Below are 20634 nucleotides of genomic sequence, written 5' to 3'. Positions count from 1 at the left end.
GAAAGCAAGGAAGTGTGTGTGTGTGAAAAGGCAGTAATGGGGTTTCCTAAGATCTTGGGGAAGCAGAGAGAAGAATAAGGGAGTTAGAGCCTGAGCCTTGTCCTTTTCTATCATGTGGCATGTCTCAAGAATGAAGTATTTGATCGGTTTTGATAACTCTCTTAAAATTGGGTGACTCGTGCACCGAGAGTTCCTGTTTCTCTCCGTTGGCTAAAACACCAGTTCTGGCAGTTACCTCTGCTGCCAGCAAGCCGTGCCCTACAGACCTGAGGTTAGGTGAGATGAGTCGTGACCCAGATGTATAAAAGTTAGACATTGTTACCGCAAACTTACTGGTTTGTTAATCCTTACAGGATCCTAGTCATTGTAACCTACCTGGTTCGGATATTAAGATAACAACAAGAATATTTCTTGGGGAAATAAGGAGTATTTGGTCATGTTCAGCTGGTGCTGTGGGTTATGTGCATTTAGTGCGTGCCTGTCTGGCTGTCTTTTGTACCTACTGGCCCATTTGTTAAGTTTGAGATAAAGGTAAAGAACTCGAAACTACTGAATTTATTCAAGTTTTGTGACAATAGATAATCTGTCTCTGCATGCACCAGAGAACCTACACAGGAACTTTCTGATGGAAGCAGTAAGCCATCAGCTGGAACTGGTTCACTGCTTAACAAACTTCATTTGTTATCTGCAAATGCTTTGCTTGGATCTGGATTCAGTGGACAATTATGTAGCTCACATCTGCATGAATTGTTCCACATCTGTAATACTGCTCTTAGCACAAGATTTAGGAGTAAGGTGACATGGAGCTGCTTGCTGCTAGTGCTTGCTTATGGCCAGTCACAGCTGCCAGGCTCTGCCTGCAGCCATCCTTGACACAGGTCCTAGGAACACCATGCTTTTGTGCATTTGGCTTTAAAAGATAAACATTTTGAAAAGACAAAGTCAGCAAACAGAAAAGAAAATAAGTAGGAACCATTTGGGAACTGGGAAAGGTGGAGGGGCTTAGGGCCAGCTTTCTTGAATTCATGGTGGTAGCAGTTTTGACAGATGAACTATTTTAGTAGTGGTTGCTCTGGAGAGGTTTTTGTGCGGTGACTGCACACTTTGTCTCCTCTGGCCACAAAAAAAGAAATCACAAGTGGAAGAGATTACTAATGGGAAATGCTGTATGATTTTCATAGGTTTAGTAGACGACGTGAAAAAGTGAATACTCAGGGAAAGCCAAAATTACTATGAGCACTGCAGCATTTAGATCTGCTCTTGGCAATTGCTGTTCTAGAGATGTACAAAAAAAACCCAACCCAAACCCTAAAAACATGGTGCTGTCGATTACATCAGTAGGATCCTCTGACCTGGGTACTCACACACAGCCAGCTGGCTTCTCCTGGAACTTTCTGAGGCCAGCCTTGTCAGTGGCACATGAGCTGGGTGCCACAGGAGAGAAAGGCAGTCACCATAGACAGTGAGGAGATAAAGAACCTGCCTGCCGAGTGCCAAGCTTGCTGCTCACAGAGCTCCTGATAAATATCACAGATTTTTATCGGGAAGGTCTGAGGTCTTCCCCATCATGGATTTGTCATTTTTCTCCTCCTCCACTGCTTAACATTTCAGTTCCCCTCTGAGGAAGCAGGAGCCGGCTACTCCACTTGCCCTAGATGAGTCACTCTTCCAGATAAGCCTGACTGACTTCAAAACTCAACTTAACTGTGCATTGAGTGTAAAACGTTGAGACAGAAAAAAGCAGACTGCAAATGAGGAAATGCTCCTGCCAAATTCCAGTCCCTGTCACATGAAGCCATGCTATTTAATGTGTGAGGTGACGTGCTGTTTTGAACTGACTTCAGCTGATAGTAAAACAAAAATGATGTTGTAATTGTCACATAAAGGCTCCTGACATAGCAGGGGAGAAGACTTCAATCTGTCGCAACCTGTTCTCTTTGAGGAAGAAAAGGTGACTGAGAAAGTGTTATTTGGCACTGAACAGTGAATCAGAAGCAGAAATATAGTCCTCTTTCATTTTTTGGAAGCATTTACACTTGCTAATATGCCACTCAGTGCTCTTAAAAACTCAGCTTTTCATTCCTACCTGGCAGCCAACTGAGAATCTACTTTCTTAGAAACGTGCCAGAAACATACAGCTTCTTCAGACCAAAAATTTCAGTCAAATATGCAATATAGCATTTTAAACAATGAATGTTTCACTGACCCATGGGGAGGCTGCTCTCCACATCCCAGGTGGGGAATTCCTGCACAGCCCTGAAGCAGAAAGATTACCTTTGTGTTTTCCCATCTCTACACTTCTAGAAGTACCCATCCCATTGCCAGGAAGCTTGTTAATATGGCAGATGGGGCTCAGGCACGATATAAAGGTGGCTATTCAGGCCCTTGCACCTCGGTCAAAACACCTACTTTACCTCTAGGGAAGCTGGAGAGGAGCGGGGAATGTCGGTATATGACTGACAGGTGACTCTTGAAGGAGAGCAGTTCTGCTTTATACCAGAACTTTTGCCACCCTGCCATGATGGATATGAGCCAGGGCTTTTTCAAAGGAATTCTCCGACAAGCCAAAAACTGAGTGACCTGTATTTTATATTTGTGTAGAGAAGGAAGAGAAAAGGACTGTATAAAAAAGTTGAAATTCTCTTCTATATTCTAAGCATAGCCATAACCAGACAACAGTGTACCATCCTGGCTCAGAAGAACTTGCAGAAGATAGTAAATTCAGCTCTTTAGTCTCTGCTCTTCCTAGTCCTGACCACAGGCCCACCCATAACTCTATGGCCCCCACCCAGCTGAGACTATTAATACCCTCACCATGCATGTCTTATAGCACTGATGAGTGAACATAACCCTCTGGACCCAAATGCTGATGGGCCCAAGTCAGAAAAGCTACTCTCAGCCCTTTCCTCCTCATAGACCAAGTTCTTCTGCTTAGCCTTGGGGTAAAGAAAATTTAAACTACAGTTAACATGCAGGTTGTTGCTAGCAATCACAGGGGCAGGAGAATTCAGTTTGTTGCTACAAGAGATCACTGGGAAATACTTTAATACTAGCTGATGAGACGAAAACCTAAGTTTAGTGCCAACTGAAACCCAGCTCTTGGAGGGGAAGGTGCAGGGGCTGACAGCCAGCTGTGGAGGAAGGGAGGAGATATTGGGCAACTCTTACATAGTGTTTTTGATAAGAGATATGGTTACATTTCAGATGTGGAAATACTGAACGAAGAGAAATATTCCTGGATTGCACAAGGCCAGAAGGCTGGTATAAAGGGAGAGCTGAGAGAACCAAATGCTCTAAGCTGAATTTTTGGCCCCATTAGGGTTGGTGCAGAACATGTAAGGACATCTGGGGGTACATGTAGAGTGGGACTGAGTGGCAAGAATTGCAAGAATGAGCAGTTCAGTTTCCTGCTGGATCCTACAACATCTGTTGGCAGAGAAGCAAATGGGGCAAGAGTCAAACAGTTTTTGTTTGCTTTTTTGGCTGTTTGGAGTCTTCAGGTAATAATTAAATACAGGATTAGGCTTAGGATGGTGGTTACACTTAAAAACAGGTAGGACTGACGTTCTCAGTCTGCTGGTACAGGCAGCAGGGCCTGTTGGGCTGCAGCAAAGGCTGAAGGACCTCCGCTGACAGGTAACTGGTTTACTGAGTTCCACTGGCTTCATTCTGGTTCAGATTAGGCGAAAGAGGATCTGAAGGGTTTAATTAATTTTTGGATTGTGCAAGGGCCAAGGTGGTATGATGGTAGCAAGTTGCCCTAAGGCGCTTAGAAAATATTAGCTTTAATTTGGGGTTTAGGAGACTCTGCAGAAACTGAAGCACCCCAAGTTTACAGCCACAAGTAATCCTCAGTCATTGGCTCATTGTTCCCTAGGCCTTGTCCCAGCCCTACAGACTCAGTCAGATATGAGACTCCTATCTCAGTCATATCTCTAAACCTAACTTACACATCAAGAGAAGTTCACATGCCCTTCCTCACAGTACAATTACCTACTGTTCAGCCCCAACAACAGCTGCCATCATCTAGCACTGCTGAACTTGCTGGGTCTACCAGTTAACACTCTTGAAGCCACTGCTGCCTATTACCCCACCCTTTAACACTACCTGTAACACCGACCCTCATCCTTGCTATATCCTAGCAGCCCATATCTACTTCACGGTTATTCACAAACCATTTGCTTTGCTGGCATTTGATCTCAGTCCACCTCAGTGGGCTTGCAAGGCTTTCTAACATTGTTCACAGTCATTCTCCTGCAACATGGACACTTATGCAGGACCCAAGACAAGAAAGTGTTTATCCCAGCACCTGTGATGTTCCAGCCAGAGTGTTTTGTGGGACTGAAAGAATGGCAGAAGACAGGCAAGAACCCTAAAAATATTTGCTAATGAGCTTGTGTCAGATACAAATATAATAAAATATAGAAAGCTGTAAGCTTCTTGACTCCTCTTACTAGTGACTAATGCTCCCTCTTGCTCATTCACTCAGTCACAGACCAGACACTCTTCTGCAGCAGACACATGGTCTCAAGAAATGGTTCCTCTTTCTGCTTCCTTTGTGTGAGCCCTACTGCCTTTAATAGCATTAATCCTATGCTATGTGCATGTGAATCCTCATTAGCTTCGACACATACAGGGCCAGTGCACCATAGGCCTTGACAAAACCTGTATATCTGGTAGGACTGTGAAGCCGTACTTGTTTCCAGATCACTTTGTCCTGATTTTGTATCAAAGGTTTTCATACCAACAGCAGTTTCATTTCAGTAAGCTAATAATAACCCTCAAAAAATACGATGTGTCAGCAAAAATACACCTACCTCCTGATAGCTGAAAATCAAATTTTAAGAGTTTGTGCTGCAGAAGAGTGAGTGATGAGGAAGCCTAGGTGTTAGCAAAGGCATAGCCTTGTGTTTATGCAGGGAAGCCTGCAGCAAGGTTTTGCCATTGTCTGTAACTGAAATATCAATTATATCCTGCAAGATCCAGCAATTAACTCAGCTCTTAGGGTCAAAACTCTAGTTCTACCCCAAGCTATTAAATCCTAGACTAACATAACCTAAACCACATTATTCCTGTACAACCCTACAGCTGGTTGTGCTTTACTGCACTTACACTCTTCTGAGCTTTGTAAGCTTTGTTCTTCCCAGCAATAACACTGGCTTTTCACCCCCATAAGCCCTTAGCACCCACCTCAGCTCCAGATGTCCCATTAACAGACTTGAGAAACTCACCTCTCCAGGATTAATAAATACCAACCTGGACTGAATTGTAGCCCTGTGGTCTGGAGGAGCCAGCTAGAACTCTTCAGCTCCAGCTTTTCCAGAGCCAGACACGAGCTGATGGCATTCCTAAACTTGTATTAGTGGCCATGCTGCAAAACCTGTGCTGTCTTTGAACACAGAACAATGCTCTGGGAAGCAGCTCAGCAGCAGACATGAGTTTTGTTTATGGTATAAACTTGTCCCTTGAAAATGCCAGTAGATCATGAGCAAGGTGCATTTTGGCTTGCCTTTTAGTCTAAGAACAGACCCTGAACATTGTCCTGTGTTATTTTCTAGTTTTCTTTATGCAGAAGTACAGCAGTTACTGCACATACAACTCAAATGTTTGTGGATAAATATTGTTTTTCTCAATGTCTCATTGTAAAATGAACACCTCAGGAAACAGGCATATACATCATGTCATCGTTGGTATTTTGACACTGCTTTTGAGAAAGAGGGAGTGCAGGTAGTTGAGTCAAGGTCATTAGAGCAACTCGGTTAAGATGGTGCACATTTTCCTGAGCGAATAATTGTAGTAGTACTTATCTCCAAGCTATGTTTTCACAATAGAGGTGAAACAATATATCTGATTCCAGTTCACATACATTCATTTTACTTACCAGTGGAAACTGATATTGCCAGTCTTTGATAAGCACTTAAATTAATTCCTTGCAGACATTTCATTTAATGCCTTTCAGCCTGGTGGAGTTAAATTAGCAGGACTATCTACTTAAGAGTACTGAAAAAGAAAGTAAAACATATTTAGGATTAGATATTTGAGACAGGTTTACACATTAGCATATCAAATCCACACAATGCAGATGTTAAAAGGGCTTCAGTTACTCCCTAATTAGAAGCAAACCTTTGATAAGAGCAGCGTGTGTGTGTCTCAAGACAGGGATTCCCCTCTGGATGGGAGAGCTGCATGGCTATGCATTTGCAATCCGTGCTACCACTGTGGATTTTAAATAACACCATGACATCACTTTGTTTTAGAGAAAGGGGTGCATCATTCTCAATAGAAGTGGAAATGCAAAGGTATTATTTTCCTCGAAGCCAGGGACCGGGCACCCCCAGACATGTTACTCTCAGGTCTCCGGTCACACTGGGGAGGTCAGGTGTGAAGCAGCACCACTGTATGGCTCTACCATGGCTCTCTTGCTGGAAATTATGGGTCTGGTCAGCACCTCAGCACCTCCTACCCACAAAAGCTTTCTAATTGAAAGGTTTGAGTCACCACATCTTAGAGGAGCATCATCCCTTGCTGGTCTCCCAGAACTGGAAACCTGTGTGGGCAGTTCATGTTGTGCCCACACACAGTGATAATTACCCAATGTGAGGAAAGAGGCAACAAGTCATTTAGGAAGCTTTATTCTGGGAAACATACCAGTGGATGCTGCCTGCAAGTAATTTATGAGTTAAGTGAGAATCAGACGCTGCTAATATGAAATCCTGGTACTTATTCTTTACTGAAAACATCAGGAAATATGAATTATTCCAGTAGAAAGAAGTTGTATTCCAGTTTTCCATAAAACAAGTGTCCCAAAGGTTTCTTTGGAAGGTACACAGTGTCTCTGGTGGTGTTGTTTCAAAATCAAAATACACCACTTTTTAAGGTAGAAAACACTTTTACCTGTTTGGCAGTCATTAATTTGTATTTCATAAATAACATTTCCCACCCACATTTTTTAAATGTGCAATGCTTAGAGATGTGAGAATCTGGAAACGGGTGTTGAAACTTTCAATAAAAATAAATAAACAAACAAATAAATAAATAAAAATCATCTCTACTGTCCATTCCCTCCTCCTCTTTTTTCTTTCTTTTCAATGCAAAGTGGGAAATGCTAGATTGGAAAACCTGGGAAAAGCTTGAATTGAATATATTTGAGAAACACCTTTTGTCAGAATGCACAGAAAAATGTGCAATGTTTAAAAAATCTTTTCCATACAACTAAGTATTTCAGTTAGGTTGCTGTGAAGTCACTATGCTTTGTTAAATGTATCATGCAGACAGAGGTTTATTTTCCAAACATTTCTTCTAGGAATGTGAGTTTATGCTGTAAGGCTTTGTGCATTAAGGCTGCTTACATAATTTCTCTGAATTTTACAGAACCCTCTTGTTAATGGGTCAGTAATGGTGGTACTCTCTATTTCCATCTTTCTAGCTATTTATCTAGTCCTTTTAGTGCTTGAGAGATATGTTGATCAGCAAAAAATATAAAGAAGAGCTTTGTGGGCATTACAGCTTTGTCTTCAATTCTGGGCAATTTTTATGGTGTTCAAAAGCCAGGGTTTTTTCCTTTTTCTCAAAGATGTATCTGGCAGAAGTCTATATGTGTTAACAAAATTAGGCACAGTAGAGTTCTTATTCGTAAAGAAGTAAATAAAAAATCTAAAGTGAAAGCCACAGTTATTTCCATTTTCCCTTAAAGAGGAGAAAAAGCCAGAAAATATATATTTTATATGTACAGATGTTTCCAGAAAACTGAAATTTCTGGCTAGGCTACACTTTTTTAACAAAAGTCAGATAGTAAAATATTGTTGACTCAGGACCACAGGTGTAAAGTAGGTGTGGAATTAGTGAGGAAAGTTTGTGAAGATAGCGTTGCTTCTGTCTTTCGCTTATTCACTCTTCCTTGTACTAAGAAAAAATAATAATAATTTAAAAAAAGAGGGTAGAGAAGGTCAGAGGGAGGAATGGAGAAAGTGGGTCTTAGGGTTTCTTCAGTTTTCTCTGCTGCTCCAGCAAACCAAAGAGGACATAATAAAGCAAAGAGTCAATTGGTCAAGATAACATAACTAATATCTTTAACTAATATATAGATAACATAACTAATACATAGATAACATAACATATATATATATTCACAGTTGTGTGACTTGAGGTAGGTCTTAATGCAATACTGTGTTCTCCTAAACATGATCTCTGCTATCCTGCAGAAACAGAATGTATGTATTTGGGCTCCTTGTCCTGTTCCCTCTTTTCTGACTAGTCTGTGGAGAGTCATTCTCCTCATCTTCTCAAGTGTGATGAATGCACATCGGCCTTGTATTGTAGGCCAGAAGAAAGTTTAGCGGTAAAGGAAAAAGAATTACTTCTGTGACATCTTTGTCTTGCAGGAAATCTACATGGAAAAAAAAAGTATAAAACTCCAGGGGGAAATAGCACTACATCAGAGCACTTTGTTTCCTAGTGCTTGCGGACCTTTTTGCTCTTCTGCTCTTCCTGTTTGGGAACAAGTTGTCTCTCAGATTTATTTCTTTCCAAGATGAGTCAAGTCTGTGTTTGTAGCTAAGGAGCGTCCAGCTTGGCTTTCTCAGAGGATCTTAGAGCAATTCAGGTGTTGAGTGGTCTCTGGTGCATAGGACAGCTACTTTAAACAGGCTTTGATTTACACATGGGACTGCCAGCCAGAAGGAGCCCAGGCCATGCTGCTTCTGTCCTACCTTCGTTCTCTGCCCATGCCCTCGGTGGCTGGCACAAGAGTCACAGGCTGCTCTGAAATCCAACGACTTCCTTGCTCAGTCTCCTGTGGCACAGCCTTTTGGTGGCAAGTAGGTCTTACACCTCCATAAGGTCCCTGGGGGGTCAGTCTCCACCGTCCCATGCCTGAAGCACAAGCCTCAGAAGGCAGGACAGGCAGAGGCGGCTCCACTCCCTCCCTGTGCTATCTTAATTGTTTTCTTTAAAACTTTACATTTCTGCAAAACAGGACAAAATACATTATTATTTCCCAGCTCCCCGGGGGTTGTATGTTCCAGTGATGGTTTTTGCCACCTACCTGGCAAGAGAGGAGATACGGTCAAGGGAAGCAGTGCTTGAATTAGCTGTTGAAGCAACCAAGGTGCTAAAGTTGCTTGTGCGTACTTAAGTAACGACAATGTTGAGGAGAGTGGAGAAGAGTCCCCCAGGAGCAGAACATGAACATTAATTATAGGGGGGAAAATATATTATTAACATCAGGCCTCACACTACAGGAGATCCCAGTGTGACTATTAAAGGAAATTAATTACCAACTCTCTTTACCTTTCAGATCAACTCTTCTTTGTAATGAGAATAATTCCTTCATTGTTACCAGTAGCACTATCAGCTGTGAGAGAAGAATTTTTTCCTGGTTTCCATTCACTGTTTTTGTACATCTGTAAGTTTTGAAAATACGTTCTTCCAATGCATGGCTTGCATCCCCTTCAAGGGGTAGTCCCACAGCCTAGGTTCAGGCTCCATAAAACAGGGCAAAATGGCAAAATACGCATTCCTCTGCACTGATAAGTGTGAAACAGCATCACAGTCATTCCGTGTGGCAAAACCAGGACCAGACTTCAGGAGGTAGCACGTCAGCGCAGTGCGGGAGACTTCTCTCCCATAACTGCTTCTCTCATCACATCAGCCACACGTGGCCATCATATCAGATATGTAAATTTGGAATTGAGGATCTCTAGGAATAACTAACTTTTCAGAAATAGTTAGACATTGATCCCTTTGAGATCAAGTAAAAAAAAAAAAAAAAATCTCAGTCTAAACTATTTTCTGTGTACCTCCCCTAAAATAGAGCAGTTTCACAACTCCCTTTTCCATATCCTACTGTATTTTCCCAATATGTCTTGCTTAAACTCACATGAAAACATTTTTTGCTGGTAAAGTCAGAATTAAGGTCAAAACTGGACTGGAAGAAATCTCATTACAACTTCAACATCCATAATCCACCCTGAGGAGAGAGATGAATGCAGGGAGTGGGCTGTGGATGCATTGTTTCCATTGTACTCTTGATTAACTTATAATTCACAAGTGAGGGAGTGTGAAGGAAACTACTGACTGATGGAAGGTCACCAATTCCAAGAGGAAATAAATTATATATAGGCCTCCCATTCATCACTTTATTTGTGTAGCAGCATTTTGGATTCTGTCTCTCTAGGGTAAAGCCCATTTAAAATCTTTTAATATTTTTGCAAAGACAAGACTGGAAAGCTTGTGTAATCTTAGAAACAAAAGAACCATATATAAAATCCATATCATCCCAGGGCAGCCAGTTATTTTTTTATTGAAGAGGGCGCTAATTCCCCAAATTCTTCATTCTTGTCCTTGGATAGAGGCCAGTAATTATAATGATTCTCAAACCCCACATGAAGATCTGCCATTGCCCTATTATTTCTAGTATAATAACAATTATACTAAGCTTTGCTATAAGGTTCACCTTTGAGTTCTTCTTCTTGGAAAATCCTGGTTACAGCCATGGCTCCAATCAGTATCAGGTTCCCAGATTCTGGTATCAAGGAATATATAAATCTGTGCGTGATCCCCTTTCCTCCATCCACCCTCAGTTTTTACAAGACATTTATTCATGAGCAAGAGCTATGCAGCAAAGATACTGCATCTTCCTTTATAAGAAAAGCAGATACTCTTACATACATATCAAGCTTCTCAACCAGCATCTCACTTTATCATATTGAAATGGAAGCAGTGTAAGATCAGCTACCCTAAGCCTGGGAGAAGTAGCAAGAATCAACGTACTCCAGTTATAAAGGTTGTAGAGAGTTTAACTAAAGTAAGAGTCAAAACCAGAAGGTGGTCAGTAATACATCATGGCCAGAAGGAGAAAAGCCCTGTGCATATATCCCTATGTTTACCTCCCCTGTTAAGTAATACCATGGCAATAGGGCAGGCAAACATGAATGAAATACTCTCACACTTTATTTTCTTCTACAGTATACTGCAGAAATAATAAACACTGTGCTGCACAGAGTCAACTTGACCCATGTGATCTTCTGCATTTTTGGTGGCTGATACGATTGCTTTGGAGCAGGTCAGTGCACATTCTCCCTTTCAGTTACTTGGGACAAATGCAAACTAAGTGTACCATGAAAAATTTCATCACATAACATGGTGTCCAAAAGATGATGTATGTCTCTGCTGTGATATTTTTATTATGCCTCAGAGGAAACCCATTTTAAAGCACAGCTGCAAAAAGAACCACAGGTTTTAAGAGCAAAAAAAAAACCCCACACAGTAACCAATGTGGACTAGCATTTTCTGTCACGTAAGCTGGCAGAACTGCAAAAAACACGAGATGGGACATCTACCACATCCTTCTGGCTGTATATATTTTATTATTTTTTTTTGCAATGGTAAATTTGAATTTAATTAAATCCTAGTGGTGGGTTTTTAACGGTGCTGTCTGGAAGAACTGAATTGCTAGGTAAAGAAACAAGGGAAAGCTATGGCATGTCTAAAGAATCTTGAGGTGTGGAGGAATCAAGACACAATATGAAAATAAATTCTTATACTCCAGAGACTTTCTTTGTTCAGCTTACTGTGGAACAGGTATGAGACACAGCATAACAAAAAAAATTCCTCAGCCAAATTCTGTCTCTGTCCCATCTACAGCATGGCTGGAGCTGGGCAGACTCCTTGTTCAAACCATGACTCCACATTAACAATAAAACCTCTTTATAAAAGATAAGCAGCTGCTGTGCTCACTCGTTCCAGCTCCGCTTTAGCAACCCAATGTATAGTGCTAGGTCGCAATTCCAGGTCTGTTTTACAGAGCTTTATCTCCAGTGATTCCAAAGGACTTAAGGTGGGACCAGATGATCCTTGAGGTCTCTCCCACCCTGGCTTTCTGTGATTCTGCTACTTACTGTTATTCCTCACTGATGTGTGTGAGAACAGAGACTGGCCTCATTTCTCCATTCCCGTTGATGTGCTGGAGGAGGATGCTGGTAGGCGAGCAGTATTTCCCCAGCACCACATCTGGATTGGGCAATGCAAGGAGGTGGTTCTCAGTGGGGATGTGAGCCACTAGGAGGGCAGGCTGAAGAGCTTCATGCACTCTAGAGAGGCACAAAATCCAAACTGACCCCCAGATGATCAGTTAGGTCATTTAAGAATAAGGAAACAGCAGATATCTTTGAATACAGGGTAAGACCAAAAGGTCAGAGACATGGCTTGTGGTGATCAGGTTTTGAGAGGGGAGAAGCAGCCCGGAAGCTTGGGCACAAAGCTTCAGTCTTTTTTTTTAACATCTCTTTGGGCAGATAACCTATGATCATTCTTTTATTTTTTTTCTTCCTATGGTTTCCACATGAGAGTGACTGCTTCAGTCTGCAGTTTAGTTCGTCAGGAGTAGACTGGAGAAGGAAAAGTGTCTGTATCTGTGAAAAGAATAATACAAGGGGAAGGGTCAGAGAGCCTCTGTTTCCCAGGGAGCCTTCTTAATGTACCACACCATTCACTCAGAGATAGATTGCAATCCGTGGCATAATCAGTGTAATTCCTAGCAGCACCTGGTTGTTTTTTTTCAAGGTTTCTTATCCAAGCTTTGCCCAGCCTGTTATTGCTTATCTGTACAATTGAAAATCATCCTAGCAGCCAGGGAACTGGAATGTAACACAAAATAGCTGAAAGCTAGCTATGAATTTTGGAGCTGTGTTAGCCATTTGGAGATTTATTTTCTTTTTTTTTTTCTTTTTTTTCTGGATAATGGGCAAGTTAGAACCTTTCGATATTTCAAAAAGAGAGCAGCAGAAAATACCCCTGAAGAAAGGCTGCCTAAGCTCTGGTCCTGTATCTGAAGTCCAGTACCATTGTTTTTTCTCATGGAAAAGGTAATTCATTCAGCTAAAATAGAGTGAGGTTGACTTTGAAAATCAAAATCAATGCTTTAATTCAATACACTTACAATTACCAGCTGTCGAAAGGCATGTAATGCACTTTTACTGAAAAAAACAACAGCACAAAAGACCAAAAAGGAGGCTTTGACAAATGTTAGGATTCTCATAATGATATTTTTTGAAAGCAAGACTGCAAAGTTAAGCACTGCAGATGATAGGGCATTATGCAGAGGGCGTAAAAGGACCGATGATGTTTTTCAGAACACGTATCACTGCTCCCTGTAATGCTCTGTTGTCACAAATACATGGTGATTAGCTATTTATCAGCATGAAAGCACATAATAAAACATTCCACATATCATTGAGTTTCTAATAATCTGTGTCACTGTGGAGATTAATACATTAAGCCAGTCCACAGAACTTCATGAAATACCTTCCTTTGGCAAGATTTGTGTTGGGTTTGGCAAACAGAGGATGAAACACTGATGAAATAGGAGCATCTGCTTTTGTTGACTGGTCTGTGAAATAACATAGTTGTTTTTTTGCTCTGGGGTGACACTGTTTTGAAGTGGTAATAAGAATGCCCCTGATAGTGTTGCCAGCATCCAAGATATCTCACCTTCCTGCACTGCTACTGTTCTCCTTAGACTGTGCTTTGGGACATGACTTACCCGTATTGGACACCTGCAAATCTTCTTGCTATGTGAAGGCACACTAAAAACCAGCACTGCATACCAAGGTCAATATTTTCAGTTTTGAATGTCAAGAGGTCAGCTCTTAAATCCATATTTACTTATCTGACTAACCACCCTGCCAAGCACCCGTATCTCCTTCAATTCCAATGATTTATCACCACGTGTGTTTCCACTGATGCTTCCCCAAAGCTCCACTGTGTCTAAGGATACACTGGAAATCATATCTTATCTAAAAGATAACCAGTGTAATTACTGTTCGTGAAAACCAAACTAAAACAAAACAAAGAAAGAAACAAACCAACCTTAACATTGCAAAAGGGGAATAGTTTAAAATCACAGAAGACCTCTGAAAATCCATCCACGTGTTCAGGCAGCTAAATATACTGCCATCACTTTCTCAAAAAACCCATGTTTGAAAATGTTGCCTTGAGCCCACTCAGATATACACACTTTGAAATTGAACAAATGATGAATCCAAGGGAAATAGAACTTTCTCAGGTTAGAGTGTGACTGATGACAACTGTCCCCAGTTCATGGGGGAAGGTGGGAGTTAATTTAGATCGATTTATTAATGTTTTTCCCAGAGTCAGTAAAATACTTGATAATTAATGGTACAGAAGTATGAGTTCAGCTAAAACCCTCCATAAATTAAAAGTATTTAATTTAATAGTAATTTAGAGGATTTTGCAAAGTGCCAGAGCGAGATAACTGCATTTGCAGAGGAAGCAAGATTGAGGGAACTGTCTCCTGGACTGATGCGCGCAATGTATCTTTATAGCTACACGGGTCAGAATTCAGTAACAGTATTACTATCCTTCACATCAGTATTTCCACGAAGAGACAGAGGGAGAGAGAAAATATATGAGAAAAACCATTTTTTTGCATTTCACTCCTCTCTCTTTAGCTGACTAAAAATTTACTGCATGCTTCACAGTATAGTTTAAGACTTCTCATTATTTCTCAGGATAATGTCAGGTTTAAAATAGCTTAGAACTAGACAGTGGACTGACTGAAGCACAGCTGCAACTGCGTTGCAGTTCATTCCAGTAAAATACTTCTGAGTGATAAAGAGATAAGTGCAAATCTAAGGAATGCCAGCCTTTGAGTAGCTTTCTGTTCCAGCTTCTCTTGACCAACGTCAGCTTAAACCCAAGCAGGCCACCCAAGCAGGGGAAGCTAAACTCCAGTTCCTCATGGCCAAGGTGTACGTCAGGCTTTGGCTGGTGTAGCAGCACTCATGTGCTCCCAGATATCTGGCTCAAACACAGAAGACGTGATTATTTGTGACATCCCATATTTAAGGGAGTGCAGAGGCTCCAACCCAGATACTGGATCCAGTACAATGAAGGGGAGTGTGGATGTGGTGTGCTTGTGTGGGAGGAAGGCAGGGGAGTGCCATGACCCCCAGGGGTGGCTTCCCTCGAGGAGAGAGGGTGCTGGCCCAAAGTCCCATGGGCAGGAGGGGAAGTAGGACAGGGAGAGGCTGTTGGTGCATGAGGGATAGAAAGCCATAACTGCGCTCCCAAAATGCACATCTTAGCCCTGCTGGCTTCCAGGAGTTCCTATCTTTTCCAAGGTACCTATTTTTCTAGGAAAAAGGTCAGTTAGACATTAATGGAGCAACATCGAAAAGGATGGGTGACACAGACAGACCCAAAAATGTGTGCTGTAGATGTATTTATTAAAAATTATGTCAAATTTTTCCCAGAGTTTAGGGAATACGGAGCATTTTGCAAAGTAAAGGTGCACTTTTTTTTTTTTTTTCTACCATGTGTCCTTGAGAATGAAGTGGTTAGAAACAGCAAGGTGAGAAATTTCAGAGAGGGCTAAAGGGCTGTGACTTAGATTTGGGTGAGGATCTCCCTCTTTTTCTTATGCCCATTTGAAAAAGCCCCACTCTGCTTTGACGGGATTTGAGAGACTTCCTGCCACAGATTTTAAGAGGACTGGAATGTGTTCAGTCATGGTCAGAAAGGATAAAGTGCACTTAATTCTTTGCACTCTAGGTGGTTTACATTGGCACAGGCTGAAAGGTTCAGAGTTCTGAAATTTACACATTCACAAAGTCTTGGTGTTCAGATTTAACATCGTGTACTTTTTTCACTTGAAGTAGGAAACAATAGGAACCAGGAGAAAAGTTTTCTCAGGAGCTTGACTTTTGAAGTATCTAAAGGAAGGAGAATGAGGGGGGGAAAAAGCACCCACAGGGAACCAAATATTTTTCAGTTTAAAAGCAAAAATCCCCAGACCCAAATACTCCCAAAATAGTTTGGCAGTAGGATGGCGTACAAGTCATTTAAAGTGAAGTGCTGTGATACCAAATTTTAAACTACCTTTGGCACAGTTTCTATAAAATAATGTCTTTTCTGCAGGCACTAAATTTGTTGCAGTTTCTATAGCCACTTTGAGACAGCTTTAAACCCACAGGACAAGGAGCAGCAATAGCATCTCTGCATCCGAACATCCCAGTCCATCCTGTGACAACAGTTTTTTTACTGCCTTACCCAAAACTGCCTTCAGGATCCCTCTTTTTTTATTTATTATTTTATTTTATTTTATTTTAGAAACAGGACACAGGACTTTCCCTTTTGTCCCCATCTTGACCCATAGCCCTGTGGTTTACCTCTCCTGACTGCTTCATACGAGGCTGTCAAGCCAGAGGACCCGGTCTGACCCCAACCTCAGCTCCCTGCCAACTGCTTCTCTTTCTTTCCTCCTCTTTCTCTTTTTCCTTTTTTACTGCCCTAAACAACCTTTTTGTGTGTGTGTGACACTGGGTAAATATGTAAACTAGCAAACTTACACTGAGCTGCATTGATGCTTCACTGCTTCACTGCCAAATCAGATGTTCCTACATGAGCTGAAGTCACAGTAGTGGCTATAGAATAGATGGGATATAAAGTACTTTACTTTCTACAGAATACTCAATCCTGATTTTTTTTAATCTGCAAAATTCATGGTGCATTGAAGGTCCAAGTCCTATTTTTCCATATGTGGTGTTCCAGTAATGGCCACAGCACCCTGAAAATGTGATTCAGCATGAGTAGAGATTTAAAATTATATAATTTTTTTTCCCCTCCTAGCTTTTTCCCTGGTAATTGTGAAAGACAGGTAACAGTGTGCAACAACTCAGGCTTTTTGGGACATAGACACATACTCATTGCGCCTGTATGAATATTTGACACAGATGGTAAGTAAAATAGCAAGTCAGCTTGACATTCTGATGGCAAGTTTTCTTGCAAGTGGAATGGGAAAATGCACATTCAGACTGGAAAGCAGCACCCATCATAGCCAAAAGATGCTTTCCTACCAATATAAATTTGGCACAGAAGAGACATATTATTTTGCAGTTCTAACTCGTGCAGTACATAAGCATGAGGTGAATCAGCACATCAGTATTTCACTCTGGTTTTCAGAGTATCTCTATTCTTTCTTTTCAAAGTTAATATCTGGCAGAGGCATCATTTGATATTTCGCTATGGGGCTTTTAATGACTTCTCTGTTTCTGAAATGTCGCAGTTGAGTGAATATGCTGAAATGTAAGTGCACTTCACACTCTGTGGACTACATCCTGCATTTAGCCCATGTTCAAGAGGACATTAGTCTGAGACTTTTTGAAATCTCTGCTTCATTTTGGTCAATAAAGAGAGCTTAATGTACAATACCAAGTAGGAAGTTGCTGGTGTATGAATAAAAAAGATAAACAAAAGCAGTTAGAGTTCCCTCTCATTCTCCTGTCCCATCAGCTTAGATATTTTTTATGCCAATAAGCCATGGGTCACTGGAATGAAAAAAAGAGGTTTTCAGGTTTTTTTCCTTGTGTAATATCTCTAGGAATATCCTATATATGTGAATTCTGGAGCCAGATCAGTTTTAATCGATCCTAAATAATCAGATTCAAGGTGGACTACATGTTGAAATTAATTCTTTCAAGCTCTGCATTTTAATGGAATGCACAGCTTAAGCCGTAAAATTTGTTGTCTTAGGTGTTCTCTTGGATCCCCCTTTCCCAAGTTGCACCCATCTAAAAGGGTGCCTGGGACTGAGGCTGCTCCCTGAGCACCGGGGGAGAGGAGGGCTGGCTGCCTTGCAAGCTCCCCATGCAGAACCATCACGCCACATCACGCCGGTCGCACCACAAGAGCAGAACATGTCTCTGTTGCAGCCAAGGAGACAAAACCTCCCTAAAAATTCAGGAAAAATCCCATGGCAGTATTGAAGCCAACAGCAGAGAGGGGGACACAAGGTGCAGGAAGCACTGGTGAACTCAAGACATTTGCATGCAGGAAGGCAGTATCACCCTTTAAAGCTCGGCTCCCGCTGGAGAATGACTGTGCAGGAATTTTTCCTGCTTAAGTAGAGGCTTTGGGTTTGTGTTCTCTTATTCATGTCTTAATTTTTTGTTGTCCTGACCCATAAGAGTTATCATTACCTGAAACAAATAAAAAAATAACAGGAAATGTGATACGCTCAGTGCGGCAAAGGTTGGAATTTTTAATCTCTTAACATTTTGTTTTTCAAATCACTGTACTCCCAGTAGCACAGTGAAAATCATTTGCTTTAATGCAATTGCTGGTAACGGTATCAACACCAACCTCTGTTTGTTCATATGTTGAGCTTATTGAATAAAGAAGCTTATCATTTATCTGTGTAGAAGCTTTTAATTAGTTTTCTGAATTTTCTCCAGAGATTAATGGGCAGATAATATTCAATATATGCTTTATTGTTTTCATTTCTTTATTGAGATATCTGAATTTGTGTGCTCTTCCCTCTTTGATCTTTTACTTTCTCTCTGTGTTAGTAACTGTAAAGTATTTGACTGCAAAGACTCATAAAAAATTCCACTAGTCCGTTGCATCTGAGTGGTGGTGGGTGGTTTATAATATAGGACACAGCAGCAAATTCTACTCTATTAAGGATTATGAACTGCACTCAGAAAGGCTCGTTTATACTGGTGTCACTTTCTGGCACTTTTAAAAGATTTCCAGTATCTTGTTGGGGACGTGTCTTTTCCAGCTCAGTATGAATACTTCATGACCTTAGGCATTTCGTTCTTGTTGAGATTTCTTTTGACCTCTTCCCACAGCTGCCACCTTTTCCCATGGCCCTGACCATTGGTTACAACCCATAGAGAAGGAGAGAGGGGCATCAGACCTCAGTATCAAATTGCACCCCTGCAGTACATCTGCCTGCCTGATGCTGGCGTTGGAGGAAGAGGTGACACATGATGGTTGAAGCAAGTGGTGCAGGGCAGGTGTGGTCAGCAGGTACTGCCTGCTTGCAGTGGGTCAGTGGGAGGCACCAGTAAGGTGGGATGGCTCTGGTCTCTGGTGGGGTGCTGGTGGGCTCTCCGTGGCAACCAAGCTGCTCTGATGTCTCCTTGATGCCTCGTGTCTGGCTACCACAGCATGGATCTTGTGAGCCCTCGATTGCCCACTTGACCACAAGCCCACTGAGGTGTGGCAGTGCAGTCCTGCAGTACCTACCTCCTCTCCTCCCCTTGACAAATCTCTCCTCCGTGCAGTGGATCACATCCTCTGCCTGTTCTCATGGTATGCACAGTTTTGTTGAAGTCCATGTGGGAACTTAGAGAGGGTGAAATTCAGCCCTTGGGCTCTTAAGGACAAAGGCTTTAAATCTGTGCCTCTGAGGAAGCGGTGCTGCCACAAGCTTCCCTGGCACCAGCCAATATCCACAGGCAGCTGCCATCCTGGCTCAGGGACTGGGCCCTTCTGTTGCCAGGAAAGGAAATCAAGCTGAAGCTGCTGAATTTGTCTTTGCTCTTTGTCGTTTCTTGCATCTTGGGAGAAGGTGCACCATCAAAGTGCAGATAAAAGAGAATGGAAATCCTAAGTAAACAGTGCATCATTTTTGTTTAAAATAGTGCCCTGTGTAAATATAAAGTTCAACATTACAGTTTTGTTGGCCCAGTAGGAGAAGGATTAAAAATGCTCATTAATGGGATTTAAAAGCAGGAGTTCAGTTATATTAGCTACAAAAATATAATTATCATAATTAAGATTGCAAAGCACTAATGAAGCTCTTTAATAATTATCCTTTTTCCTTGGAGATTCATTTTGTAAAACCTGATTTGAATTTTACATCACACTGGAGAAACTTTATCATTGTAAAAAATGGGAAACACTGTTAGCATGAAGAGGCTGAGAACAGTGGCACTTTGCATGTTGGTGGGGATGTGATGGCACCACAGCTGGAGTGTGGCTCAGCCTGAGATAGGAGGGACACAAGGGCATAAACATTTGAGATGGCACAAAATATGGGTGCAACTTTGGTCTGATGCTGTGTTTGAACTCTTTTATGGACTCAGACACAAAACTGGGGGACTGCAACTGGAGAGCATCCATCCACAAGGTACTGTGCAACCATGCAGGTTGTGTGTCTCTGGCCTCCCTACATATCTAGGCACAGTGATGCCCCAGCCAAACCCTGAGCTGACTGCATCCTTCTGCCTTGATCTTGTCAGGTATGACATGAAAACCTCACAGGTTACATAGTTCAGTATGCAAGAGAGACAACAAGCCATACAGAACAGTAGTCTGTGTGGTCACAGGCTTGCAGATTCCCTCATGAGAGAAGAGAGAGGCCAGGTTCTCAAAATTAAATGACAACAAACTGTCCACTTAAAAATATCTCCCTAAAACAGCTATTCATGATTCATCTCCCCAGATGATTAAATATTTAGTTCTGCTGACAGGAATATGATAGTTACTATAGAGCATAAAATTTAGTGCAGTGTGTGAGTTCTAAGCAGATATGCTATCAAGCTGTTAACACAAAAGTGATGGGAATATTGGTGTTGATATCTGTATTTATTTATTTATATTGTAGGGGGATTTTTTCCCTGCCCTGTGCAGCAGCAGATTTAGGCCACAGCTTTGCACAGGGCAGGTAAGTGCTTGCTTCTTGCAGGTGCGCTGGGCTAGGGGAAAGGCAAGGACACTGAGAGAGGACAGTCCTTTGCCCCAGGTCCTGCTAAGCGGAGAGTGAGCTGCCACATCAGGTTGGGTACCTGAAACTAGAAGGAAATTTGGCTTTATGTGTAGTTTCTG

This window comes from Chaetura pelagica, unplaced genomic scaffold (genome assembly GCF_000747805.2).
Source record: "Chaetura pelagica isolate M959 unplaced genomic scaffold, ChaPel_1.0 scaffold377, whole genome shotgun sequence".
NCBI lineage: Eukaryota > Metazoa > Chordata > Aves > Apodiformes > Apodidae > Chaetura > Chaetura pelagica.
The sequence above is the reverse complement of the archived record's forward strand: the minus strand, read 5'-3'. Positions refer to the sequence as shown.